At 42.6% G+C, this 27,768-nt stretch overlaps 1 protein-coding gene across 2 annotated transcripts in view; it reads left to right on the forward strand.

The window, feature by feature from the left end:
- The first annotated feature begins 477 nt into the window (after positions 1-477).
- The window catches only part of PLEKHA2 (pleckstrin homology domain containing A2), a 102,989-nt gene continuing 75,698 nt past the window's right edge, over positions 478-27,768 (forward strand). Inside the window, exon 1 of one of the 2 annotated variants that reach the window (XM_070765375.1) lies at positions 478-695. The gene's annotated coding sequence lies outside the window, so the exon portion shown is untranslated. Of the gene's footprint in view, positions 696-7,770; positions 8,012-27,768 lie in introns of those variants that run through there. The other variant, XM_070765374.1, reaches the window with a different exon arrangement.

Below are 27,768 nucleotides of genomic sequence, written 5' to 3' on the forward strand. Positions count from 1 at the left end.
CTTCCTTCTTTCCTTCCTTCTTTCTTTCTTTCCTTCCTTCCTTCCTTCTTTCCTTCTTTCCTTCTTTCCTTCCTTCCTTCCTTCTTTCCTTCCTTCCTTCTTTCCTTTCCAACCTGCTGAAAAAAACCATGACAACCTTTCCTCCTTTTCTCTCCATTTCCTTTTCCTTTCTTTTCCTTTCCTTTCCTTTTCCCTTCCTTCCTTCCTTCCTTCTTTCCTTCCTTCCTTCTTTTCTTTCCAACCTGCTGAAAAAAACCATGACAACCTTTCCTCCTTTTCTCTCCTTTTTCTTTCTTTTCCTTTCCTTTTCCCTTCCTTCCTCCCTTCCTTCTTTCCTTTCCTCTTCCGGAATTCCAGCCCCACTTCAAATCTTCTAGGCATGAATGACCATGACTTCTGCCTGACCAATTCTGTTAGATCCAAGCCAAAGAGGACGGATGGTTGCATAGCAACTTAGCAAATTGGATCACATGCTCTAGCCACAAAAAGAGACTTATGCAAAGATGAGCAGAAAGTGCCGTGCTCAGAAGCATGAATAGTCAAAATCCCCAAACCCCCACAGCCTTTTCTTTCATTTTTATTTTTTTCATTTTTATTCTTTTCAGCCGTCTTCACAGGCAGGCGTTAGATGCGCAGAGCCCTGGCACAACGGAACTGGCGGCCAGCAGAGTTTCAAGCGAAGAGGCTGCATGGTGGTAAGAAGCAACTAACTTTCCAAGCTCTATAAATAGTTCTGCGGCACATTGTGCGATCTCTTCCTATCTGATGTTTGCAAGGAAAATGTGTTTTTTTTTTTTTAAATGTAGATCTCAGCCAGTCACAAGATCTGCGAAACGCAGCCTGACTTTAGATTTTAAAAGTGTGGAACCTGAGGGTTACTAGGGAGGAAGCAGGAAGTGATTTCTGAAAAAGGGAAAAACAAAAAAATTCAAAAGAGAATGCTAAAGAACTAAACTTATTAAGTGAGGAAGCTGCCTCTTTTGTGAAAGGGTGTGTGTGGAAAGTTCCTGCAAGTTGTGACATTGCAGTTTTGCAGACATAGAATAGTTTAGTTTAGTTTAGTTTAGTTTAGTTTAGTCATTTAGTCATTTAGTCATTTAGTTATTCAGTTATTTAGTTACTTAGTTACTTAGTTATTTAGTTATTTATTTAGTTACTTAGTTATTTAGTTATTTAGTTACTTAGTTACTTAGTTATTTAGTTATTCAGTTATTTAGTTACTTAGTTATTTAGTTATTTATTTAGTTACTTAGTTATTTAGTTATTTATTTAGTTACTTAGTTATTTAGTTACTTAGTTACTTAGTTATTCAGTTATTCAGTTACTTAGTTACTTAGTTACTTAGTTATTTAGTTATTTATTTAGTTACTTAGTTATTTAGTTATTCAGTTATTTAGTTACTTAGTTATTTAGTTATTTATTTAGTTACTTAGTTATTTAGTTATTTAGTCAAGTACATATTGGTGGTATACAAAGATATAACCATGTTTATATACATGATACTAGTAAGAGAGAAACATTAGAAACATAGAAATGTAGAAGTCTGACGGCAGAAAAAGACCTCATGGTCCATCTAGTCTGCCCTTATACTATTTTCTGTATTTTATTTTAGGATGGATATGTTTATCCCAGGCATGTTTAAATTCAGTTACTGTGGATTTATCTACCACGTCTGCTGGAAGTTTCTTCCAAGGATCTACTACTCTTTCAATAAAATAATATTTTCTCATGTTGCTTTTGATCTTTCCCCCAACTAACTTCAGATTGTGTCCCCTTGTTCTTGTGTTCACTTTCCTATTAAAAACACTTCCCTCCTGGACCTTATTTAACCCTTTGACATATTTAAATGTTTCGATCATGTCCCCTCTTTTCCTTCTGTCCTCCAGACTATACAGATGGAGTTCATGAAGTCTTTCCTGATACGTTTTATGCTTAAGACCTTCCACCATTCTTGTAGCCTGTCTTTGGACCCGTTCAATTTTGTCAATATCTTTTTGTAGGTGAGGTCTCCAGAACTGAACACAGTATTCCAAATGTGGTCTCACCAGCGCTCTATATAGCGGGATCATAATCTCCCTCTTCCTGCTTGTTATACCTCTAGCTATGCAGCCAAGCATCCTACTTGCTTTCCCTATCGCCTGACTGCACATTAGGACAGGGGACAGAAGGCACACTGGTGCACTTATGCACGCCCCTTACTGACCTCTTAGGAATCGGGAGAGGTCAACAGTGGATATCTAAGGGAAAATTTTTGGCAGTTAGGTGATGATACTACAGAGTCAGTTAGTGAGTTCCATGCATCAACTACTCAGTTACTAAAGTCATATTTCCTGCAGTCAAATTTGGAGTTGTTTACTTAAGTTTGTATCTGTTGTGTGCTCGAGTGTTGTTGTGATGGAAGCTGAAGTAGTCATCGACAGGAAGGACATTGTAGCAGATGATTTTATGGGCTATGCTTAGGTCGTGTTTAAAGCGACGTAGTTCTAAGCTTTCTAAACCTAGGATTGTAACTCTAGGTGTGTAGCGTATTCTGTTGCAAGTGGAGGAAACAGGGCCAGAAAAGGTGGGGAGAAGCCTCTGGGGGGCCTCTCTAGGAATCTCCTGGGAGGAAACAGGGCCTCCACCCTCCCTGTGGTTTCCCCAATCGCACGCATTATTTGCTTTTACATTGATTCCTATGGGAAAAATTGCTTCTTCTTGCAAACCTTTCTACTTAAGAACCTGGTCACGGAACGAATTAAGTTCATAAGTAGAGGTACCACTGTAGTACCATATTTTCCCCAAAATAAGACCTAACCATAAGCCCTAATGCATATTTTGGTTTTGGAGCAAAAAATAATATAAGACCCAGTCTTATTTTTGGGAAAAGATGGTAATTTGTTTGCCCCGGAAGTTATCATCTTCTAGCAGGATAGAGAGATTTTTCCAGGCCTTTTTTCTTCTTAATTTTGTTGAGTCTTCTTGGCCTATTGCCCTGATTGGGATGTGCCTGCTGGAAAGGAAGAGGCATAGTTTCAGAGGCCAAACTTTGCCCTAGAGATGACTCCTCCAGCAACGCAATTCACACGTGACATTAAACTAAGTTTGCTAATAGCCACAGTGGGTCGAGCTAGCTAGATGTATACTGTTATGTCATCGATTTTGATAAATAAATAATGCCTGGCTAGAAAGCTGTGTTGACAAATAAAACTGAATCTACCTTAATGCGTTCCAAAAATATATCCTATATATATATTTAAAAACCCCTAGCCAATTCTATTCCAGTTACAATGATCTCACACACATTGTAATCTCATTGGACGCGTGACCTAAATCTCACCGTATACAATACACATGGAGACTTTTAATGCTAAGGAAGGTAGTTTGTATTGATGGCATAATTCAAACATTAGTTCTTCTACCTTAGTAAATTGTTCTGTCGGGCTCTCTGGTAGAATCCTCCCAAAAATTCACAGGTACAAATTTCAGACACACACACATTTGAAAATTCAAAACAATGTTCTTTATAATGAAAATTCACTTAAACCAAGCCCTCTTTTGGTATAGCAAAGAGCACTCGTCTCCAAACAAACTGGTAATTTGTACAAGTCCCTTATCAGTTCTGTGATACTTAGGCAATTCACAGTCCTTCTTCTTTCACAAAGTGAAACACACTTTGCTCTGGTTTAGTTTCAAAGTGGGGAAAAATCAGCACACAAAGGTCAAAGTCAGCAAGGCAGGCATGAAACACAACGATCAGATAATCCTCCACAATGGCCAAACCCACAGGCTGCTCTTTATAGCAGCCTCACTAATGACCACAGCCCCACCCAACCACAGGTGGCCTCATTTTCTTTGATAATAATCTCTCAGTTGTTGCTGCCTATGCATCGCTCTCCGCATGCGTGGCTGTATCATTAACTCTTGTTCTGAATCCAAGGAGGAGCTAGATAATTGATCTCCTTCTGAGCTGTCTGCCACACTCTCCTCCTCCCTGTCACTCATGTCTTCTTGGTCAGAGGAGCCTTCATCATCAGATTCCACCGGGGGCAAAACAGGCCTGCAGCATGTGGATGTCTACCCCACATCCACAGTCCTTGGGGCAGGAGCTGGGCCAGAGCTAACCACAACAGTAAATAAAGTGGCTTCTCCATTTTCCTGCCAACGTTTTAATTCCCTATCAAGTTTATTTACTTAGCTATTTAACATACTTCCAAAGACCACTAGTAATAAGTAGTTTCAAGACACAATCTGCTCAAGATACTTCTGTCACTGCATAGATTTACAAAGTAGTAAATAAACAAGCAAGTACATCAATATTTCTTTGAACAGCATAGCCGTCCCATTTTCAGATATCCCCACAATGCAAAAATATCTATAGATTTTAGTTTTTCCAGCAAATACTTCCTGGAAATTCTGCGTTAGGAAATAGTACGTGATGGGGAATTTCTGGGCAAATTTTCCAAGCATTTATGGGGCTAGGAAACTTTCTAAAACTTGAACTTGAACTACCTCTCTTCAGGCTTCATCCTACACCCCAATATCAGGACCTCACAGGCTCTTTCGCTCTGAAGTCAACAGCTATGTTTACACAACTCTCATCCTATTAAAAAAAAGATTTACAAGTCACAACAGCTCCGAGAAAACCAAACAAGCCTATTATGGCTCAGTTTGTTGTCTAAACTGGATCATCCCATTAAGCCTGGCAGATTACAGATATGGTCCTCAATTTATAACCATGTTTGGTCACTGTTTAGAGTTTGAATGACACTGAAAACAAAAACAACTGATTTAGGCTTGTTTTTCACACTTATGACGGTGATCACATGATCAAAATAAGCAAGTGACATGGATTTGTGATGGTGGCAGTGATCCTTGGGGACATGCAGGAGATGAAACTGTGGGACTTGATCACTGGAGGCTTTCAAGAAACCATTGTTTTTCCCATTTGTCACAAATGAGGTAGGCAATCTCCTGCTTTTGGGGTGCAGGGGGTGTAGGGATCTACAAATTCAAGATGAGGCCAACAAAGGCTGCTTGTGTGAGTTGTTGATGATGATGATGAGAGAAGAAGAGGAAGAGGAAGAAGAAGAGGAAGAAGAAGAAGAAGAAGAAGAGGAAGAGGAAGAAGAAGAGGAAGAAGAAGAGGAAGAAGAAGAAGAAGAGGAAGAGGAGGAAGAAGAGGAGGAAGAAGAAGAAGAAGAAGAAGAAGAAGAAGAAGAAGAAGAAGAAGAAGAAGAAGAAGAAGAAGAAGAAGAATTCATCAGCCAGCAGTGGAGTTGAAGTCCACAAGTCTTAAAGTTGCCAAGGTTGGAGACCCCTGTTCTAGATCACCCTCTTCCTCCAGCTGAGGTTTGCTGTTATTTCCATGCATGTGGGTATGTAACAATGGGTTCTGCCAATTAGCTTCTCTCTCTAATTGGGAAGTTATCAAAGTGGAGATAGTTGATCAATTGGCAACAGAACCCACCTTCCCACCCTCCTGGTCCAGTCCTGCCCAGCTTTTAATCGGGCTGTTGTGTTTTGGATTTTGGATTCAGTTATTTATATTTTTAGTTTAACAACAACAACAACAACAACAACAACAACAACAACAACAGAGTTGGAAGGGACTTTAGAGGTCTTCTAGTCCAACCCCCTGCTTAGGCAGGAAACCCTACACCACTTCAGGCAGATGGTTAATCAACATGTCTTAAAAACTTCCAGTGATGGAGCATTCACAACTTCTGGAGGCAAGCTGTTCCACTGATTAATTGTTCTAACTGTCAGGAAATGTCTCCTTAGTTCTACGTTGCTTCTCTCCTTGTTTAGTTTCCACCTATTGCTTCTTGTTCTACCCACAGGTGCTTTGGAGAATAGGTTGTCTCCCTCTTCTTTGTGGCAACCCCTAAGGTATTGGAACACTGCTATCATGTCTCCCCTGGTCCTTCTTTTCATTAAACTGGACATGCCCAGTTTCTGCAACTGTTCTTCATATGTTTTAGCCTCCAGTCCCCTAATCATCTTCTCTGCACTCTTTGTACAGTGCTCTTATGATTTGATTGCTTATTTGTACCCAGACTATCATTAAGTATTGTACCTTATGATTCTTGACGAATGTCTGCACCAAAGACAAATTCCTTGTGTGTCCAATCACACTTGGCCAAATTCTATTCCATCCCATCCCATCCCATCCTTATTTCTTCTATTTCTATTCTGTACATATCTATAAATGTGGCCACCTTTTATGACCTTGCAAGAAACAATGGGTCAATGCCAAGCCAGATTCACTTAAAAACTTTTGTTACTCCCTTAACAACTGCAGTCAATCACTTAACCCCGGTGCCCCAAAATTTCTGGAGCCAAGAAAGGCAGCTGCCACGTGGGCTTTATTGATTTTATTTATGTATTAATTGGACTTGTATACCTCCCCTCTCCGTGGACTCCTGGCGGCTCACAACATATGAGTAACCCAAACATTTGCCCGATTTTACGACCTTTCTTGCTACGATTGTTAGTGGAGGACTACCGATAAAAAGCCAGCATCTGTAGTCTCGGCACGCTCCAAATTTTTTAAATCTCGGGGGTTTTAAAGGAACGTAAAAGAAACGCGCCGAGCTCAAGCGGCGCTTCTACAGCAGTGCTTCCCAACCTTGGCAACTTGAAGATATCTGGACTTCAACTCCCAGAATCCCCCAGCCAGCATTCGCTGGCTGGGGAATTCTGGGAGTTGAAGTCCAAATATCTTCAAGTTGCCAAGGTTGGGAAACACTTACACGCTCCAAAGTTGGCAACTTCGGCGAAGTCCCGGCTCTTGCTGGCGAGGGGTCTCCGGGCCAAAAGCGAGGGTGCTCCGGGTTGCTATGCTGCCCCACCGAGACTGTGGACACGGAGCATGGACGGGGCGTCGTTGTAATGGGCGGCCCGTCCAGACCCAGTCGCGGCACCCAGGCAGGCGATGGCCGAGGCTTCCCGGGCGCCGCCTTCGCTCAACATCCGGGGCTGGCTCTGGCGAATGGGAAGCGTACGGAAGCCAGAAAAAAAAAGGGAAGGGAAGGGAAGAGAAGGGAAAGGAAAGGAAAAAGAGGAAATAAGAAGGGAAAGGAAGAAAAGGAAGATAAAAGAAAGGAAAGGAGGGAAGAAGAAGGGAAGGAAAGAAAAGGAAGATAAAAGAAAGGAAAGGAAGATTGTCATGATTTTTTCAGCAGGTTGGAAAGGAAGGAAGGAAGGAAGGAAGGAAGGAAGGAAAGGGAGGGGGAAGGAAAGAAGGAAGGAAAGATTATCATGTTTTTTTTCAGCAGGTTGGAAAGGAAGGAAGGAAGGAGAAAGAAAAGGAAAGGAAGGAGGGAAGGAGGGAAAGAAAGAAAGAAAGAAAGCGGGAGAGAGGGAAGAGCCGCTGCGGAGACCGTAGCACAACAGTCCAGGGCCGAACGACAGCCGGGCGCTTGCATCCAGGCTGGAGGGCGCTCCGATCTCCGATCTCCCTGGCCGTGTGGGGCACCAGCCGGGCTGGAGCCTCCACGCCGGCCACGAAGCCCGGGAGCCTGGCCGGCTCAGCTCGAACGGCGGTCTAGAGAGCCGGGCGCTTTGCTTGCCTGCCTCTGTGCGCGCAGCAGCCGGGCCGGGCGAAGAGAAGCGCACGGGACCCCGTGGGAACGTCGCGTCGAAGAGGCGGGGAGGGGGGGGATTGATGCTGCCCTTTTCGGGGAGGGACCGAGTAGATGCCCTTTTGGGGGAGGAGGAAGAGGAGGAGGAGGGAAGGGTGGTTTGCGTGCTGTGCGCACCCGAAACACACCCACCCGCGTCGGGGTTGGAGCTTGGAGAGGGCGCGCCCGCCGCCGGAGGAGACGGGAAGGTGGCGCAACGGGTCGTCGCAAGCCCAGGAGGGCCCCGAGTGGGAAGATGAGCAGCCTGCCTTCCCTGCCGGGGCTCCCGAGCGACGGTCGGTGCCAGTGGAGCCCGGGATCCTGCGCTCGGGGCGCTCGGGCGCGGCGCCCGCCGGCTCTTTGAAAAACGAGCCCAAGAAGTCGCCAACAGGTTCGCTCGACTTTGGGTGAGTTTTGGCGCGGTTGGCGCCCGAGGAAGACGGGTGTGTAGGATTGGGGCAAGGCTTTGGCAAAGTTCCGCTTTGGAAGCTTTTATTCCCCCCTCCCCTTCCAAATGAATCTTTCTAGAGAGCCACTTGGAAATTGCGCCCAGGGCAGGGCGACCGCTTGCAACCTAACCAATGGGCGCGGAGTGGATCGCAGTTGATCCGGCCTTTCAAGCCCTCTTTGCCAGCCGATCTCCCGGGTTACGTTTGTGCTGGGATCTGGTATTGGTGCAAACGGTTATAATGCAGTAGCGCGGTGTAAACTCACTGCCAGGAGTTGGAATCTCACGAGGCTCCAGGTTGACTCAGCTTTCCATCTTTCCGAAGTCGGTGAAAGGAGGGCCCAGGGTCAGGGGTCTTCAAACTTGACAACTTTAACACTGGTGGATTTCAACTCTAGCCACCTGGAATGGGCAGCATATTATTGATTGATTGATTCATTGATTCATTCATTTATTTATTTATAAATAAACAAACAAAAACAAACAAACAAATGCCTAGGGCTGGAGAATTCTGGGAGTTGAAGTCCACAAGTCTTAAAGTTGCCAAGTTTGAGGACCTCTGCAACCCGTTTAGAGAAGGCTGCAAACCACTGTGGAGCAGCAATCTAAGTCTAAGTCCTTTTGCTATCAATAGGTCCCGTTCCCTTCCTTTCTTGAGGCCTTCTGATTCTTTTAGGAGCAGGGAATTTCCAAGCACAAAGTTTTAACCTGAGTTAAAGCGTCTGCAGATCTTACTCACTTGGTGTATTCGGCCTTTTTTCCCTGTCGGGGCGTTTTCCCTGTCAAGAGGCAAAAACGTGCATTTTTCGTTCTCTTATCAGCTGCACAAGTTGACATAGCTGCAAAAGTGCTGGATTTGCGAGGCGAAAGAGGCGACCCTCTCACTTTCCAAGATCATTGTGTTTGTTTGCTTCTTTCATAAAAGAAGTGAAACTCAGTATCCTTCGAGTAGGCAAATGTATACAGTATTCTATTTAATGTCGGGAAACAGATACAGTGATACCTCATCTTACAAACTTAATTGGTTCTGGGATGAGGTTCTTAAGGTGAAAAGTTTGTAAGATGAAACAGTGTTTCCCATAGGAATCAATGGAAAAGATATTAATGCGTGCAAGCCCAAAATTCACCCCCTTTGCCAGCCGGAGCGCCCGTTTCTGTGCTGCTGGGATTTCCCTGAGGCTCCCCTCCCTGGGAAACCCCACCTCCAGACTTCCGTTGCCAGCGAAGTGCCCGTTTTGCGCTGCTGGGATTCACCTGCTGGGATTCCCCTGCAGCATCACAAAAACACGGAAGTCCGGAGGTGGGGTTTCCCATGGAGGGGAGCCTCAGGGGAATCCCAGCAGCGCAAAAACAGGTGCTTTGCTGGCAACGGAAGTCCGGAGGCAGGGCATCCAAGCGGCAGTGGTGGGTTTGTAAGGTGAAAATAGTTTGTAAGAAGAGGCAAAAAAATCTTAAACCCCGGGTTTGTATCTCGAAAAGTTTGTATGACAAGGCGTTTGTAAGACGAGGTATCACTGTTTATGAAATATATAAAAATGTGACCTGGGGGTGCTTAAGTCCACCTTAATGGGGCTACCGGAATTCAAACTGATCTGCAGTGTGATTTTTTTTTAAAAAAAGGGGGGGTCACAGACAAGTTCTCCTGCAAACATTGATATGGAGAAAATAAATTTAAAGGTTTTATTATTTTATTTGTTTGTTTGTTTTGTCAAGTATGTATTGGTGGTATACAAAGATATGATAATATTCATATACATGGTTAGGACAGGGGACGGAAGGCACGCTGGTGCACTTATGCACACCCCTTACTGACCTCTTAGGAATCAGGAGAGGTCAACAGTGGATAGTCTAAGGGTAAAGTTTTGGGGGTTAGGTCAGTGATTTTCAACCTTTCTTGAGCCGTGGCACATTTTTTACATTTACGAAACCCTGGGGCACATTGAGCGGGGAGGGGGGGGGGGCGCTGCTAAAAAAAGTTTGGACAAAAAAATTCTCTCTCTCTTCCTCCCTTTCGCTCTATTTGTCTCTCCCTCCCTCTTTTTCCCTTTCTCTCTCTCTCCATCCCTTTCTTTCTCTTCCTTCCTCTCTTTTTTGCTCTTTCTCTCTCCCCCCGTCCCTCCCTCCATGTCTTTCACTCTCTCCTTCCCTCCCTCTTTTTCTTTCTCTCTCTTGCTTTCTCTCTCTCTCTAGCTCTCTCTTTCTCTCTTGCTTTCTTTTTCTTGTTCTCTTTCTCTCTCTTGCTTTCTCTCTTGTTCTTTCTCTCTCGCTCGTTCACTCTTTCTCTCTCTCTCTTGCTTTCTTTCTCTCTCTCTCTCTTGCTTTTCTTTCTCTCTTGCTTTCTTTCTCTCTCTGAGCTTCGCGGCACACCTGACCGTGTCTCGTGGCACACTAGTGTGCCACGGCACACTGGTTGAAAAACACTGGGTTAGGTGATAATACTACAGAGTCTGGTAATGAGTTCCATGCATCAACTACTCGGTTACTAAAATTGTATTTCCTGCAGTCGAGTTTTGAACGGTTTACTTTGAGTTTGTACCTGTTGTGTGCTCATGTGTTGTTGTGGTTGAAGCTGAAGTAGTCGTTGAAAGGAAGGACGTTGTAGCAGATGGTTTTATGGGCTATGCTTAGATAAAATGTAAAACACAAAAGCAAATAGGAAGTGGGGGGTGAAGGGCAACGTAAGAATTAAGAGGTTGATCCTCAAATCCATGCTTGATCCAAAAGTCTAAAAACCTTGGTCTAAATGCATTATTTTTTGTTGCTTGTTAGTTTTTGTTCTTCCCTTTTATCACATCCGATTCTCGGAGACTTGCCTGGACATGTTGTGGGTTGTATTTGGTTTTTTGGGGGTTTTTTTAGTTTTAGACGAGGTTTGCCGTTGCCTCCTTCATAGGGCTAAGAGAAAGTGGCCGGCTTGATCATGATCACTCAGCTGACTTTGTGGCTAAAACTAGAACTCACGGGGTCTCCCAGTTTGTATTTTATTATTGCTTTAACTACTACACCAAACTGGCTCTCAAACAGAATTTTGGTTTGTTTGTTTAATCTTTGGTTAAAGGCAAGTTTTTTGGTTTTTTGGCAAAACGTGGTTTGGGATTTTGGTTTTAACATGGTTTGGGATTTCCATCAAAGGGGATTTTAAACCTCTCTCCATATTTTCCCTGCTCTGCATCTGACTCAGCTGCTTTCACATTCTAGTTATATTGAGAGAAGGAAAAGGAAGACAATTTGGGCATAGAAAAGAATTCCTTATTGTGCAGAGCTTCAAAGGTCAAGGCTGTGCATGGGGGGTAGAGACACAGATAGGGCTTGACATAGGACCCCAATTGACTCCAAGACTGTATAGAATATAATTCTTTATTGGAATTGCTTGGATATGCTTGGAAAATTTGCCCAGAATTTGTCTTTGGTGTACAGTGATACCTCTACTGAAGAATGCCTCTACTTAAGAACTTTTCTAGATAAGAACTGGGTGTTCAATATTTTTTTGCCTCTTCTTAAGAAACAATTTCTCCTTAAGAACCCGACCCCGGAAAAGTTTCCCAGGAAATTTGAGAGCGGCACAAAGACCAGGCCAGTATCCTGCCATTTCTCCTTTAATCCCGGCCATCTCGGACTTTTCTGGGCTGCCAGAGGAGCCTTTTGGTGGCGCTTAAGGAGGCTTTGGCAGTCCAGAGCGAACAAAGCATTTTCCTTTCTCTGGACGCTTGGAGAGGGAATAAACCGCTGCCAGCACCCAGAGAAAAGAAACGCTCCCTTCGCTCTGGACAGCGACTGTCCTCCTCCTCTTCCTCCCCCTCCTCCTCCCACCCAAATTCCAAGCTTGTATTTCTTTCCTAATGGGTTTGCATGCATTATTTGCTTTTACATTGATTCCTATGGGAAAAATTGCTTCTACTTACAAACTTTTCTACTTAAGAACCTGGTCACGGAACGAATTCAGTGTACATAAAAGGAAAAATAAAATACATTCCTCAAGAATAAAAAGATACAACACATAGTAATAGTCAAGGTTACTAATAAGCTATCAAATCATACTGGGAAAGGAATAAAAACAACATAAATTGAAAGACACAGGCAACAGGGTTATAGTAATAAATGGGTGGAGATAGCTACTAGTAACAATAAGAAGAATAATAGCAATACAGTCTTAGTGAATTATTTGACAATGTAGTTCCAGCGTGCAATGCTTGTTGTTTTGACAGTAGGAGTTGAAGCAATTTGTGTCCGGGATGTGTAAATATCTGTAAATATTTTCATGGCCCACTTTTTGAGTCGTGCAGTATACAGGTCCTCAATGGAAGGCGGGTTGGTATTATTTGTATTTCATTTATTTAATTAAATTTGTATGCTGCCCACTGCCGAAGGGCTCAGGGCGGCTTACAACAATAAAATAATAAAAACAGTACCAAAAATAATTAATTTACAACAATAGTTTAAACAACCCTTAAATATTATCAGTACATTCATACCATATCAAGCATCCCAGTCAAATCTAATGGCCACCAGGCCTGCCGGCAAAGCCAGGTTTTTAAGAGGAGCAGAAGCAGCTAGAGAAATTAATGAAATACGAAGATCTAAAAATCGAGCTGCAACGACTCTGGCATAAGCCAGTGAAAGTGGTCCCAGTGGTATTTGGCACACTGGGCGTGGTGCCAAAGGATCTCAGCGGACATTTGAAAACCATTGGAATTGACAAAATCTCCATCTGTCAATTGCAAAAGGCCGCTTTACTGGGATCGGCAAACATAATTCGCCGCTACATCACGCAGTCCTAGGTGCTTGGGAAGTGCCCGACTGGTGATGAAATACGAAATCCAGCATAGTGATCTTGTTTGCTGTGTTGTATTGACATAATAATAATAATAATAATAATAATAATAATAATAATAATAATAATAATAATAATAATATGGTAAATGATTTAGCTTTACTAGATAAATGGTCAAAGCAATGGAAACTGCAGCTTAATGTTTCCAAATGTAAAATAATGCACTTGGGGAAAAGGAATCCTCAATCTGAGTATTGTATTGGCAGTTCTGTGTTAGCAAAAATTTCAGAAGAAAAGGATTTAGGGGTAGTGATATCTGAGTCTGACAGTCTCAAAATGGGTGAACAGGGCAGTCAGGCGGTAGGGAAAACAAGTAGGATGCTTGGCTGCATAGCTAGAGGTATAACAAGCAGGAAGAGGGAGATTATGATCCTGCTATATAGAGTGCTGGTGAGACCACATTTGGAATACTGTGTTCAGTTCTGGAGACCTCACCTACAAAAAGATATTGACAAAATTGAACGGGTCCAAAGACGGGCTACAAGAATGGTGGAAGGTCTTGAGCATAAAACGTGTCAGGAAAGACTTCATGAACTCAATCTGTCTAGTCTGGAGGATAGAAGGAAAAGGGGGGCATGATCGAAACATTTAAATATGTTAAAGGGTTAAATAAGGTCCAGGAGGGAAGTGTTTTTAATAGGAAAGTGAACACAAGAAGAAGGGGACACAATTTGAAGTTAGTTGGGGGAAAGATCAAAAGCAACATGAGAAAATATTATTTGACTGAAAGAATAGTAGATCCTTGGAACAAACTTCCAGCAGACGTGGTAGATAAATCCACAGGAACTGAATGTAAACATGCCTGGGATAAACATAGATCCATCCTAAGATAAAATACAGAAAATAGTATAAGGGCAGACTAGATGGACCATGAGGTCTTTTTCTGCTGTCAGACTTCTATGTTTCTATGTTTATAATAATAATAATAATAATAATAATAATAATAATAATAATAATAATAATAATAATAATAACAACAACAACAACAACAACAATAACAATAACAATAAGTATTATTATTATGTCAATACAACACAGCAAATATTATTATTATTATTTGGCCCTACATTGAGGACTACCCATATATTTTACAATCTGTGGGATGAGGGGCACTTAATCTGGGCTTTGTCCTTGTTCTCTATCTGGACAGCTTGTCTGTATGCATGAATGCAACCAACCCACCAGCCCGATAGCACCAAAATAGAACAGTTGTACCTTGAAACTTGCCAGCCTTTGGCTGTCTGGCACCTCCTTTCATTCTACGAGAACCGAAAGCAGGACGTGCAGTCCCATATTACGGTATCTCCGTCGAGATTAGGCAGGAAAAGAAACCGAGCAGCGGGTTAGCTGGCTAGACTAAAAGCTGCACATGATGTTAATGGGAGGATTTGAGTTTAGCTCATCTTGGGCCACTTTCGCCTGTTAATCTCATTGCTTTGCATACGACAACAAGAAAAAAGCAGATTGGACAAGAAGAGAAGTTAATCTTGCCGCACGAATCCCAGCGACCGATTAGGTCCCACAGAGTGGGCCTCCTCCGGGTCCCGTCAACTAAACAATGTCGGTTGGCGGGCCCCAGGGGGAGAGCCTTCTGTGTGGCGGCACCGACTCTCTGGAACCAACTCCCCCCGGAGATCAGAACTGCCCCTACTCTTCCTGCCTTCCGTAAACTCCTCAAAACCCACCTTTGCCGTCAGGCATGGGGAAACTAAACATCTCCCCTTGGGCACGTTGAATTTATACATGGTATGCTTGTGTGTGTGTATGTTAGTATAGGGGTTTTTTAAATTTTTGAAATATTTTAATTAATTGGATTATGTATTGGATTGGTTTTTTTCACTTGTGAGCCGCCCCGAGTCTTCGGAGAGGGGCGGCATACAAATCCAAATAATAAATAAATAAAATAAATAAATAATCTTGCCGAAAGTAGCTGAGACCTGGTTTGTAGTCAATCAAGTGGGATAAAAGTGCAGGCAGGAACTTCGTTTGGGACAGGGGTGTCTGACACTGGCAACTTTTAAGACTTAAGAAGGGAAGATCTCTCTCTCTCTCTTTTTTTAAAATAATATAATTTTTATTGATTTTAAAAAATTTTTTTTGCAAGAAGCAAAAACATAAAAAAGTGTACCATCGCCAAACAAGAAAATAAAAATTCCCTTCACCAGGGACGATTCAATTCTGTGTCCTTCATTGGCTTCGTCTCTGGATTACATTGTTCATTCGTTGTAAAGTGATTGGATTTTATTTTTTACATGTGCATCGCTTGCTGATATTGTTAATATATACGCAGTCTGCATTGGCTGCCGATCAGTTTCCGGTCACAATTCAAAGTGTTGGTTATGACCTTTAAAGCCCTTCATGGCACTGGACCAGAATATCTCCGAGACCGCCTCCTGCCGCACGAATCCCAGCGACCGATTAGGTCCCACAGAGTGGGCCTTCTCCGGGTTCCGTCAACTAAACAATGTCGGTTGGCGGGCCCCAGGGGAAGAGCCTTCTCTGTGGCGGCACCGGCCCTCTGGAACCAACTCCCCCCAGAGATTAGAACTGCCCCTACTCTTCCTGCCTTCCGTAAACTCCTTAAAACCCACCTTTGCCGTCAGGCATGGGGGAACTGAAACATCTCCCCCTGGGCATGTTTAATTTGTATATGGTATGCTTGTGTGTATGTCTGTTAGTATATGGGGTCTGTTTTAAATCTTTAAATATTTTAAATTTGTCAAATTATTTATGATTTGTTTCCACGTGTTGTGAGCCGCCCCGAGGCTTCGGAGAGGGGCGGCATACAAATCTAAGTAATAAATAAATAAATAAATAAATAAATAAATAAATAAATAAATAAATAAATAAATAAATAAATAAATAAATAAATAAATAAATAAATAAATAAATAAATAAATAAATAAATAAATAAATAAATAAATAAATAAATAAATAAATAAATAAATAAATAAATAAATAAAATAATTTTTGACCTTCTCCCACTGCCTCATTGTTGCTGCTAATTTCTCTTCATTATAGTTATGTAATCTAATTTCCATAATTTCATAGTGAATGTGGTCCACCATGTACCTGCACCAATTTTTTAATCGTCCATTTATTATCATCTTTCCACCCAAGCACTATAGTTGCCTGGGCGCTTTCTATCGCTGCAGTTTTGATTTCTTCATATTTTTTTACTTCACTGTTTTTAATCAATAATGCTGCTTCCTTGGTTATTTTCCAGTTGCCATTTGTAATTTTACTCACTTCCATTTGTATTTGCTTCCAAATTTTTTTAACTTTATTACATTCCCAAGAAGGGAAGATCTCACCTACAAAAAGAGATGGATAAAACTGAATGGGTCCAAAGACGGGCGACAAAAATGGTGGAAGGTCTTAAGCATCAAACTGATCAGGAAAGACTTCATGAACTCAATCTGTATCATCTGGAGCAGGGGTCCCCAACCTTGGGCGCTTTAAGCCTGGAGGACTTCAACTCCCAGAATTCCCCAGCCCAGAATTCTGGGAGTTGAAGTCCGCCAGGCTTAAAGCGCCCAAGGTTGGAGATCCCTGATCTGGAGGACCGAAGGGAAAGGGGGGACATGATCGAAACGTTTAAATAGGTTAAAGGGTTAAATAAGGTTCAGGAGGGAAGTGTTTTTAATAATCTGCTAATTAACTTGCTGCTTATCTTGCACCTGTGTTATATGCTTTTGAAGAAAAAAACAAACCCTGGTGCCCATATATAATCTATCAATGCTTATCTGCCTTGGGAAAACTTATTTTAAGGTTACTCAGCTTTGCTAAGTAAATATGTCTGGGCAGGAATAGCTGAGGTAGTTGGCTTTTCTTTCTTTAGAGGTTGCTTTGAAGCCAAGCGAAGGTTGCTTCTGCACCCACTCTTCTTCTTTCCTTCCCGCTACAGTGGTACCTCTACTTTATGAACTTAATTCGCTCCGTGACCAGGTGCTTAAGTAGAAAAGTTTGTAGGAAGAAGCAATTTTTCCCATTGGAATCAATGTAAAAGCAGGAGATTCCTAGAGAGGCCCCACGGAGGCTTCTCCCTGCCTTTTCTGGCCCTGTTTCCTCTTGGGAGATTCCTAGAGAGGCACCACGGAGGCTTCTCCCCACCTTTTCCAGCCCTGTTTCCTCCCAGGAGATTCCTAGAGAGGCCCCACAGAGGCTTCTCCCTGCCTTTTCCGGCCCTGTTTCCTCCCAGGAGATTCCTAGAGAGGCCCCACAGAGGCTTCTCCTCGCCTTTTCCGGCCCTGTTTCCTCCCAGGAGATTCCTAGAGAGGCCCCACGGAGGCTTCTCCCCGCCTTTTCCGGCCCTGTTTCCTCCTTGGGAGATTCCTAGAGAGGCACCATGGAGGCTTCTCCCCACCTTTTCCAGCCCTGTTTCCTCCCAGGAGATTCCTAGAGAGGCCCCACAGAGGCTTCTCCCTGCCTTTTACGGTTACAGTTTCAAACGCTCGGGTTTGTAAATGGAAAATGGTTTTTGAGAAGAGACAAAAAAAATCTTGAACACCCGGTGTTCTTATCTAGAAAAGTTTGCAAGTAGAGACGTTCTTAGGTAGAGGCACGACTGTATTTCTGTCCTGACCAAAGGTTAGTCGGTTTCTATGTGTGCATTGCAGGCGTCTTCCTCCTTTCCAATCGATACGTCCCCGTGTGGTTGAACATTAGGACAGGAAGCTGAGCAGACGGAAGATACTTAGGAACTTGGCTGCGTTCCCTGGAATGAAAGAGGATTAGCTTCACAGTTGTGTTCATCCGAAAGTCTTTTTCTTTCTTTGTAGCTGGAGGTTTCAATGCTTTGGCAACAGAAGGAAACCCTATGTGGCTTAGGACCAGAGCCTTCTCTGTGGCGGCCCCGACTCTCTGGAACCAACTCCCCCCAGAGATTAGAACTGCCCCTACTCTCCTTGCCTTCTGTAAACTCCTTAAAACCCACCTTTGTCGTCAGGCATGGGGGAACTGAAACACCTCCCCCGGGCATGTACAATTTATGCATAGTATGTTTGTGTGTGTGTTTGTTAGTAAAATGACCGTCTCCTGCCTCATGAATCCCAGTGACTGGTCAGGTCCCACAGAGTTGGCCTTCTCCAGGTCCCGTCAGCTAGGCAATGCTGCCTGGCGGGGCCTAGGGAAAGAGCCTTCTCTGTGGCAGCCCCGGCCCTTTGGAATCAACTCCCTCCAGAGATTCATACTGCCCACACCCTCCTGGCCTTTTGTAAGGCTTTAAAAACTCATCTGTGCCAGCAGGCTTGGGGGCCATTAAGCACTGGTATTCTGCTGTAGCCATATATATACTGCTCAAAAAAAAATAAAGGGAACACTTAAATCACACAATATAAACTCTAAGTAAATCAAACTTCTGTGAAATCAAACTGACCACTTAGGAAGCTCTCTACATGGGGCTACCTTTGAAAAGTGTTTGGAAACTTCAGATTGTGCAGAATGCAGCTGCGAGAGCAATCATGGGCTTCCCAAGGTATGCCCATGTTACACCAACACTCCGCAGTCTGCATTGGTTGCCGATCAGTTTCCGGTCACAATTCAAAGTGTTGGTTATGATCTATAAAGCCCTTCATGGCACCGGACCAGATTATCTCTGGGACCGCCTTCTGCAGCACGAATCCCAGCGACCAGTTAGGTCCCACAGAGTGGGTCTTCTCCGGGTCCCGTCAACTAAACAATGCCGCTTGGTGGGACCCAGGAGAAGATCCTTCTCTGTGGCGGCTCCGGGCCTCTGGAACCAATTCCCCCCAGAGATTAGAATTGCCCCCACCCTCCTTGTTTTTCGTAAGCTACTTAAAACCCACCTCTGCCGCTAGGCATGGGGGAATTAAGATTCCTTTTCCCCCTAGGCCTTTACAATTTTATGCATGGTATGTTTGTATGTATGTTTGGTTTTTTATATTAAGGGGTTTTTAATTCGTTTTTAGTATTGGATTATTATTGTACACTGTTTTATGATTGCTGTTAGCCGCCCCGAGTCTTCGGAGAGGGGCGGCATATAAATCCAATAAATAAATAAATAATAAATAAATAAACACTGATTGACAATCAATTTCACATGCTCTTATGCACATTCAACTTTGTACAGAACAAAGTATTCAATGAGAATATTTCATTCATTCGGATCTAGGATGGGTTCTTTGAGTGTTCCCTTTATTTTTTTTGAGCAGCATGTATATGAGTGTAAACGAATGAATGTGAGTGACTGTTCTTTAATAATTGGGGTTTTAGACTAATTTTAGATTTGTTTTAACCTTGGGTTTCTCACATGTTTCTCCTGCCCTCACTGTGGTTTCCCCAATCACATGCATTATTTGCTTTTACATTGATTCCTATGGGAAAAATTGCTTCTACTTACAAACCTTTCTACTTAAGAACCTGGTCACGGAACGAATGAAGTTCTTAAGTAGAGGTACCACTCTATTTTGCTTTGCAGAATACATTTTTGTTAGAAGAAATCTTTTCCAAAATGTCTATCTTGGGAACCTTACTTCCTGACCAGATTTAGATCTTCAGAAAAATAGCTTTATATGTCAGGGTTCAGATTGCTTTCTTGCAAGACTCTGGAATCCAATCCCCTTCTCTCTTTTTTTCCTTCTTTGTTTCCTTTCCAGTAAATAGCACTTTGTCCCCAAGAAGTGAGCTTTGTTCTCTTTGGGTTGTCTAGCCATCTAGTATTAATTCTTTCTGTTTTCTGGAAAGGATTTTTTAATACTTCCGCAAACCTCCACGTTCTCCGTTGCTGATTGCTATCGGTCTCTTGTTACCTGGTCAGGAATAGTTGAGAACTGAGTGCGGACAGAATGAATGAGCCTTAAGTCATTTAGATATCACAAATAGCTGTGCTAATGACAGTTGATGAATTTATTTGCCTGGGAGAAAGGAAGTACAAAATATCTCTCTCTCTCTCTCTCTCTCTCTCTCTCTCTCTCTCCCTCCCTCTCTCTCTCCCTCTCTCTCCCTCCCTCCCTTTTACACCTATGTATTTATTTTATTTATTTTTACTTGTTTATTTGTTTTGTCAAATACGTTTGGTGGTATACAAAGATATAACAATGTTTATATTCATGATACTAGCCTTCTGCCGCACGAATCCCAGCGACCGATTAAGTCCCACAGAGTGGGCCTTCTCTGGGTCCCGTCAACTAAACAATGTTGGTTGGTGGGCCCCAGGGGAAGAGCCTTCTCTGTGGCGGCCCCGACTCTCTGGAACCAACTCCCCCCAGAGATTAGAACTGCCCCTACTCTCCTTGCCTTCCGTAAACTCCTTAAAACCCACCTTTGTCGTCAGGCATGGGGGAACTGAAACAGCTCCCCCGGGTATGTACAATTTATGCATGGTATGTTTGTGTGTGTGTTTGTTAGTAAAATGGGGTTCTTTTTAAATATTTTAAATTATATTTGGATTTGTTATGAATTGTTGTATCTTGCTGTGAGCCGCCCCGAGTCTGCGGAGAGGGGCGGCATACAAATCTAAATAATAAATTAATAAATAAATAAAATAAATAAAAGAGAAACATTAGGACAGGGGACGGAAGGCACACTGATGCACTTATGCACGCCCCTTACTGACCTCTTAGGAATCGGGAGAGGTCAACAGTGGATATCTAAGGGAAAATTTTTGGGAGTTAGGTGATGATACTACAGAGTCCGGTACTGAGTTCCATGCATCAGCTAGTCGTATTTCCTGCAGTCGAGTTTGGAACGGTTTACTTTAAGTTTGTATCTGTTGTGTGCTCTTGTGTTGTTGTGGTTGAAGCTGAAGTAGTCATTGGCAGGAAGGACGTTGCAGCAGATGATTTTATGGGCTATGCTTAGGTCGTGTTTAAGGCGATGTAGTTCTAAGCTTTCTAAACCTAGGATTGTAACTCTAGGTGTGTAGCGTATTCTGTTGCAAGTGGAGGAGTGGAGGGCTCAACTGATAAAGTATCTCTCGACATTTTCTAGAAATGTGGTGTGGGTTCCAGACAGATGATCTGTATTCGAGGATTGGTCTGGTCATTTAATAAACCATAGTTTAATAACCGATACACTTATGCATGAATACAGACTGAAATTCCAGTGGCCTGAACGGAATCCCTCTCCATTGCCATCGACTTATACAAGTCAACCAAGAAACTGATCTTGAAAGAAAAGTAGGATATAAAATTAAAGGCAACCACTTAAGAACCAAAAATTGGCAGGGAAATATGATGTTCAGTTGTGCAGGGTATTCTGTTGTGAGTAGACGAATGGAGGGCTCTTCTAGTAAGTATCTCTGGACATTTTCTAGAGTGTTTATGTCCGAAATGTGGTGTGGGTTCCAGACAGATGAGCTGTATTCAAGGATATGAAGATATAAAGAAATACATTCTGTGTCAATGTCCATTTGCATAAAAACTATTTAAACATTTTAAAAAGAGACACCTCCTTGACTCTCCACTCAGCAAGCTAAATGTGGTTTCAATGTTCTTGATATTTTTTTTTAAATGCCTTCTGTTGTTGGTGGTTGGTGATGGTTTTATTGAAGTGGGGGGGTGTTTGTAGGGGTAGCTGCTTCTCATTGGTACAACATTTTCAAAGTGGGTCGTAGGCTGTTTGCTTAGAACATGGCAAGTGTGCAATTTGGGTGGCAAAAATATTTGTGTGCATGCACAACTCAAGTTTGTGCCATTAGGTGCAAACGCGTAGCGTAATTTCATAAAAGGAAGTTGAATAATATCACAGTGTTGTAAATCAACCAACCAACCTTCCCCCACCCTTTCTCTCCGGATGGATGACCTAGCAATGGGGCTTATAGTGCCACAACACCTCTGGTTTTCTCTTAAAAGGAAAAGGAAGACCTATTTTAATCCTTTTTTGTAAAGCAAATAACAGTTTCTGCTTGAACGCCGTTTATCCGCGTTCAACACGACAGGCCGAGTAGCCTTTAAAACCGAGGCTAAGCAAATAAGCAGTGGCTTTAAAGAAAGTTAATGGACTTTTAGAAGTACAGACAGTCCCCAACATACAACACTTCACTTAGTGACCGTTTGAAGTTACAACAGCACTGAAAAAAGTGATTTATGGCCATTTTTCACACTCATGACCAGGGGTCCCCAAACCTGGCAACTTTAAGACTTTTGGACTTCAACTCTGTTGTGGTTAGCTCTGGCCCAGCTCCTGCCCCAAGGACTGTGGATGTGGGGGAGACAGCCACATGCTGCAGGCCTGTTTTGCCCCCCCCCGTGGAATCTGCTGATGAAGGCTCCCCTGACCAAGAAGACATGAGTGACAGGGAGGAGGAGAGTGTGGCAGACAGCTCAGAAGGAGATCAATTATCTAGCTCCTCCTTGGATTCAGAACAAGAGTTAATGATACAGCCACGCATGCGGAGAGCGATGCATAGGCAACAACAACTGAGAGATTATTATCAAAGAAAATGAGGCCACCTGTGGTTGGGTGGGGCTGTGGTCATTAGTGAGGCTGCTATAAATAGCAGCCTGTGGGTTTGGCCATTGTGGAGGATTATCTGATTGTTGTGTTTCATGACTGCTTTACTGACTTTGACCTTTTGTGTGCTGATTTTTCTCCGCTTGGAAACTAAACCAGAGCAAAGTGTGTTTCACTTTGTGAAAGAAGGACTGTGAATTGCCTCACAGCTGCAAGCTAAGTATCACAGAACTGATCAGGGACTTGTATAAATTACCAGTTTGTTTGGAGACGAGTGCTCTTTGCTATCCCAAAAGAGGGCTTGGTTTAAGTGAATTTTCATTATAAAGAACATTGTTTTGAATTTTCAAACGTGTGTGGGTCTGAAATTTGTACCTGTGAATTTTTGGGAGGATTCTACCAGAGAGCCCGACAGAACAAACTCCCAGAATTCTTAATCAGGAAATAATTAAAATAATTAATCAGGAAACAATCAATATTAATATAAATCATAAAGTTACAAGCAACAAGTTACAGTCCTACAGTCCTAAGTGGGAGTAGATGGGTGATGGGAACGATGAGAAAACTAATAATAATAGTAATGCAGCCTTAGTGAATAGTTTGACAGTGGTGAGGGAATTATTTGTTTAGCAGAGTGATGGTGTTTGGGGAAAAAATCTGTTGTTGTGTCTAGTTGTCTTGGTGTGCAGAACTTAAGAACTTATTTATTTATTTGTTTGTTTGTTTGTTGATTGATTGATTGATTGATTGGATTTGTATGCCGCCCCACTCCGCAGACTCGGGGGGGCTAACAACAGCAGTAAAACAGTACAACAAAATCCAATACTAAAAAACAGGTTAAAACCCATTATATAAAAACCAGTCATACATACAAACATACCATGCATAAAATTGTAAAGGCCTAGGGGGAAAGTGTATCTCAATTCCCCCATGCCTGGTGGCAGAGGTGGGTTTTAAGTAGCTTACGAAAGGCAAGGAGGGTGGGGGCAATTCTAATCTCTGGGGGGAGTTGGTTCCAGAGGGTCGGGGCCGCCACAGAGAAGGCTCTTCCTCTGGGTCCCGCCAAGCAACATTGTTTGGTTGACGGGACCCGGAGGAGACCCACTCTGTGGGACCTAATGTTTGTTAGTTAGCGGTGACCAATTGTTCTAGATTCCAATGTCTGGCATTGTGATTTTTTTTTAAGTGCAATAATTTGCAGGAAGTATTTTGAACCTTCTTGAAAGTGTAATGTATTGGCTGATGATTGTCCCTGAGTCTTTGTGGAAGGAAAGTGTGTGAGAAAGGTCTCGTTTTCTGATATCATACAATTTGTCAGCCTTGGCTTTTTGGCTGGCCTCCAGAATTCCGTGTCCTTCAGAAATGTTGAGCTTGAAATTCCTCTTCTTTTTAAATATTTTTATTAATTTTCCTCTTCACGGAGTTGTGGAAGAGGGAGATTGTGATCCCCTTATAAAGAGCGCTGGTGAGACCACATTTGGAATATTGTGTTCAGTTCTGGAGACCTCACCTACAAAAAGATATTGACAAAATTGAACGGGTCCAAAGAAGGGCTACAAGAATGGTGGAAGGTCTTAAGCATCAAACGTATCAGGAAAGACTTAATGAACTCAATCTGTATAGTCTGGAGGACAGAAGGAAAAGGGGGGACATGATTGAAACATTTAAATATGTTAAAGGGCTAAATAAGGTTCAGGAGGGAAGTGTTTTTAATAGGAAAGTGAACACAAGAACAAGGGGACACAATCTGAAGTTAGTTGGGGCAAAGATCAAAAGCAACGTGAGAAAATATTATTTTACTGAAAGAGTAGTAGATCCTTGGAACAAACGTCCAGCAGACGTGGTTGGTCAATCCACAGTAACTGAATTTAAACATGCCTGGGATAAACATATATCCATCCTAAGATAAAACACAGGAAATAGTATAAGGGCAGACTAGATGGACCATGAGGTCTTTTTCTGCCGTCAGTCTTCTATGTTTCTATGTTGTGTGAAATTTCTCTGGGTGTCAGTTTCCAAGAAGTCTGGAAAATCCAGTGAGGAGGAACTTAACTCGAAGGCAGTGTTTCCCCACTTTGGGTAGTTTAAGATGGGTGGACCTCAACTCTTAGAATTCCCCACCGGCGAAGCCAGCACCCATCTTATAGCTACCAAGGATGAGTGTCTGGGGAGATTCTCAGTGATGCAGATCATAGCTGACTCCAAAGTGCTTTTGATTTTTTACCCAAAAGGCAACTGGACTTCCCCCCCCCCTTTGAGGAAGAGGAACAAAATGTTTTGTTTCTCATCCAAGAAACTTCATCTGTTGAAACTTCAGAGGAATGATCTGTATATATTAGACCAGACACAAATCTGGTATAAAACCTTTCCCTTTCTTTTCTAATAGTTGCAAGAGATATTAGATATATAAATATGAAATTTTCCTTCTAGTTTCAAAATCTCTATACAGTGATACCTCGTCTTACAAACGCCTCATCATACAAACTTTTCGAGATACAAACCCGGGGTTTAAGATTTTTTTGCCTCTTCTTACAAACTATTTTCACCTTACAAACCCACTGCCACCACTGGAATGCCCTGCCTCTGGACTTCTGTTGCCAGCAAAACACCCGTTTTTGTGCTGCTGGGATTCCCCTGAGGCTCCCCTCCATGGGAAACCCCACCTTCGGACTTCCATGTTTTTGTGATGCTGCAGGGGAATCCCAGCAGTGCAAAAATGGGTGCTTCGCTGGCAACGGTAGTCCGGAGGTGGGGTTTCCCAGTGAGGGGAACATCAGTGAAATCGCAGCATCACAAAAGCACAGAGGTCTGGAAGTGGGGTTTCAAGGACTTGGGTGTTTTTGCGATGCTGCGATTTCACTGATGCTCCCTTCGCTGGGAAACCCAACCTCCAGACCACCGTTGCCAGTGAAGCGCTCGTTTTTGCGATGCTGGGATTCCCCTGCAGGGATTCCCCTGCAGCATGGCAAAAACACAGAAATCCAGAGGTAGGGTTTCCCATGGAGGGGAGCCTCAGGGGAATCCCAGCAGCTGAAAAACGGGTGCTTCAGCTGGGTGAATTTTGGGCTTGCACGCATTAATCACTTTTCCACTGATTCCTATGGGAAACATTGTTTCGTCTTACAAACTTTTCACCTTAAGAACCTCGTCCAGGAACCAATTAAGTTCGTAAAACAAGGTATCACTGTACTATGATTAATTCAACGCTTGCTTCTACCTATCTATATGATTAATCTTGATCTAAGGTAATGAGCTAATAAATCTAAAATTAGTTCATATTCTTAACACAGCTCCACTGTACGCTCGCCCACCCTTCTCTCTTTTTCTTTTTCCTTCCTCTTCTTTGCTTCGCCCCTTTTTCTTTTCCCTTCTTCTTCTCTCTACTTTTTCTCTATTCCTTTTTCTGTAAGTCTATATGTTTATTAATGGTTATATTTTTACATCCAGACATATTGTATTGTATTAAGTCTCAATTGTCAATTGTTATGATTGTCTTTTATGTTTTGTATACTTGTAAATAAAAACTTTATTAAAAAAAAAAAGAAACTTCAGAGGTGGGCTGCTAAGATGGAATGGTGATGTGTGCTCGCCCCCATGGCATTGCACCTGGGCAGGTAGCAAAATCATGCGCGGACACGCAGGTGTGCCTGCATAGTTGTGCTGGACTCCGCTAGCACTCGGAGCCACGGGAGCGAGCACACGTCACCGTTCCACCTTAGCAGCCCATGATGATCGAAACATTTAAATACATTAAAGGGTTAAATAAGGTTCAGGAGGGAAGTGTTTTTAATAGGAAAGTGAATGCAAGAATCAGGGGGCACAATTAGTTGGGGGAAAGATCAGAAGCAACGTGAGAAAATGTTATTTGACTGAAAGAGTAGTAGATGCTTGGAACAAACTTCCAGCAGACATGGTTGGTAAATCCACAAGGGGAGCTGGTTCCAGAGAGTCGGGGCCGCCACAGAGAAGGCTCTTCCCCTGGGGCCCGCCAACTGACATTGTTTAGTTGACGGGACCTGGAGAAGGCCCATTTTGTGGGACCTGATTGGTCTCTGGGATACTAGTCCTTGTTGACAGATTTAGCACAAGCATTAGCTCCAAAGAGCCTGACGTTTGGCCACCAATGAAACATCAGATGTGGCTTGTGGTAGCTCCTCCAGATTTGACTGGCCTTTTTGGCCACAAAAGAGAGATGTGCTCTGTTGCAAAAAAAAAAATCTGAGTCACTGAAAGAAGAACTCAAACTCATCTCTGGGGGCTTTGGATCAGACTCCCATGTTTTATGGATTATGATCCCGCTATATAAAGTGCTGGTGAGACCCCATTTGGAGTACTGCGTTCAGTTCTGGAGACCTCACCTATAAAAAGATATTGCCAAAATTGAATGGGTCCAAAGACGGGCTGACAAGAATGGTGGAAGGTCTGAAGCATAAAACGTATCAGGAAAGACTTCATGGACTCAATCTGTATAATCTGGAGAACAGAAGGAAAAGGGGGGACATGATTGAAACATTTAAATATGTTAATGGGTTAAATAAGGTCCAGGAGGGAAGTATTTTTAATAGGAAAGTGAACACAAGAACAAGGGGACACAATCTCAAGTTAGTTGGGGGAAAGATCAAAAGCAACATGATAAAATATTATTTTACTGAAAGAGTAGTAGATCCTTGGAATAAACTTCCAGCAGACGTGGTTGATAAATCCACAGTCACTGAATTTAAACATGCCTGGGATAAACATAGATCCATTGTAAGATAAAATACAGGAAATAGTATAAGGGCAGACTAGATTGACCGTGAGGTCTTTTTCTGCTGTCAGACTTCTATGTTTCTATGTATAAGACGTATGGAGTACAAGGTGCATCTTAATTTTTTGGGTGGGGGATATAGGGAAAAAAATGATATTTCTGCAACGAACTCTGATTGGTGCTAGATTAGGCACAGGGATATCCACAGTGATGGGCTCCTGCAGGTACATACTGTCAGGTACACAGAACTGGTAGAAAATTTTTGATTTTTTTTTTAAACTTTTTTTCCCTTCTGGGCTCTGGGTATGTTTTTCCTGTTGCAGTAAATGAAGTTGAATGTGTATAATTTTAGCTGTGCGTGCGTATGTGTACATAACTTTATAGAGTAGATAATGTATATTTTTCTGTGCCTGTGTGTAATATGTATGTATACATATGGTATATGCACATAGAATTAAATAGTACATTTTGGACGTTTTTTGAGGCGATGAGAGGCCAGGCACCCTAACGCAAACCCTTGATGTGAGTGACATCAAGTTGGCCACCTTTAATAGAATAGAATACTGTAGAATAGAATTTTATTGGCCGATTGGACACACAAGGAATTTATCTTGGTGCACATGCTCTCAGCGTACATAAAATAAAATATACATTTGTCAAGAATCATGTGGTACGACACTTAATGATTGTCATAGGGGTCAAATAAGCAATGAAAGGCCTTTTT

This window comes from Erythrolamprus reginae, chromosome 12, assembly GCF_031021105.1.
Source record: "Erythrolamprus reginae isolate rEryReg1 chromosome 12, rEryReg1.hap1, whole genome shotgun sequence".
Lineage (NCBI taxonomy): Eukaryota > Metazoa > Chordata > Lepidosauria > Squamata > Dipsadidae > Erythrolamprus > Erythrolamprus reginae.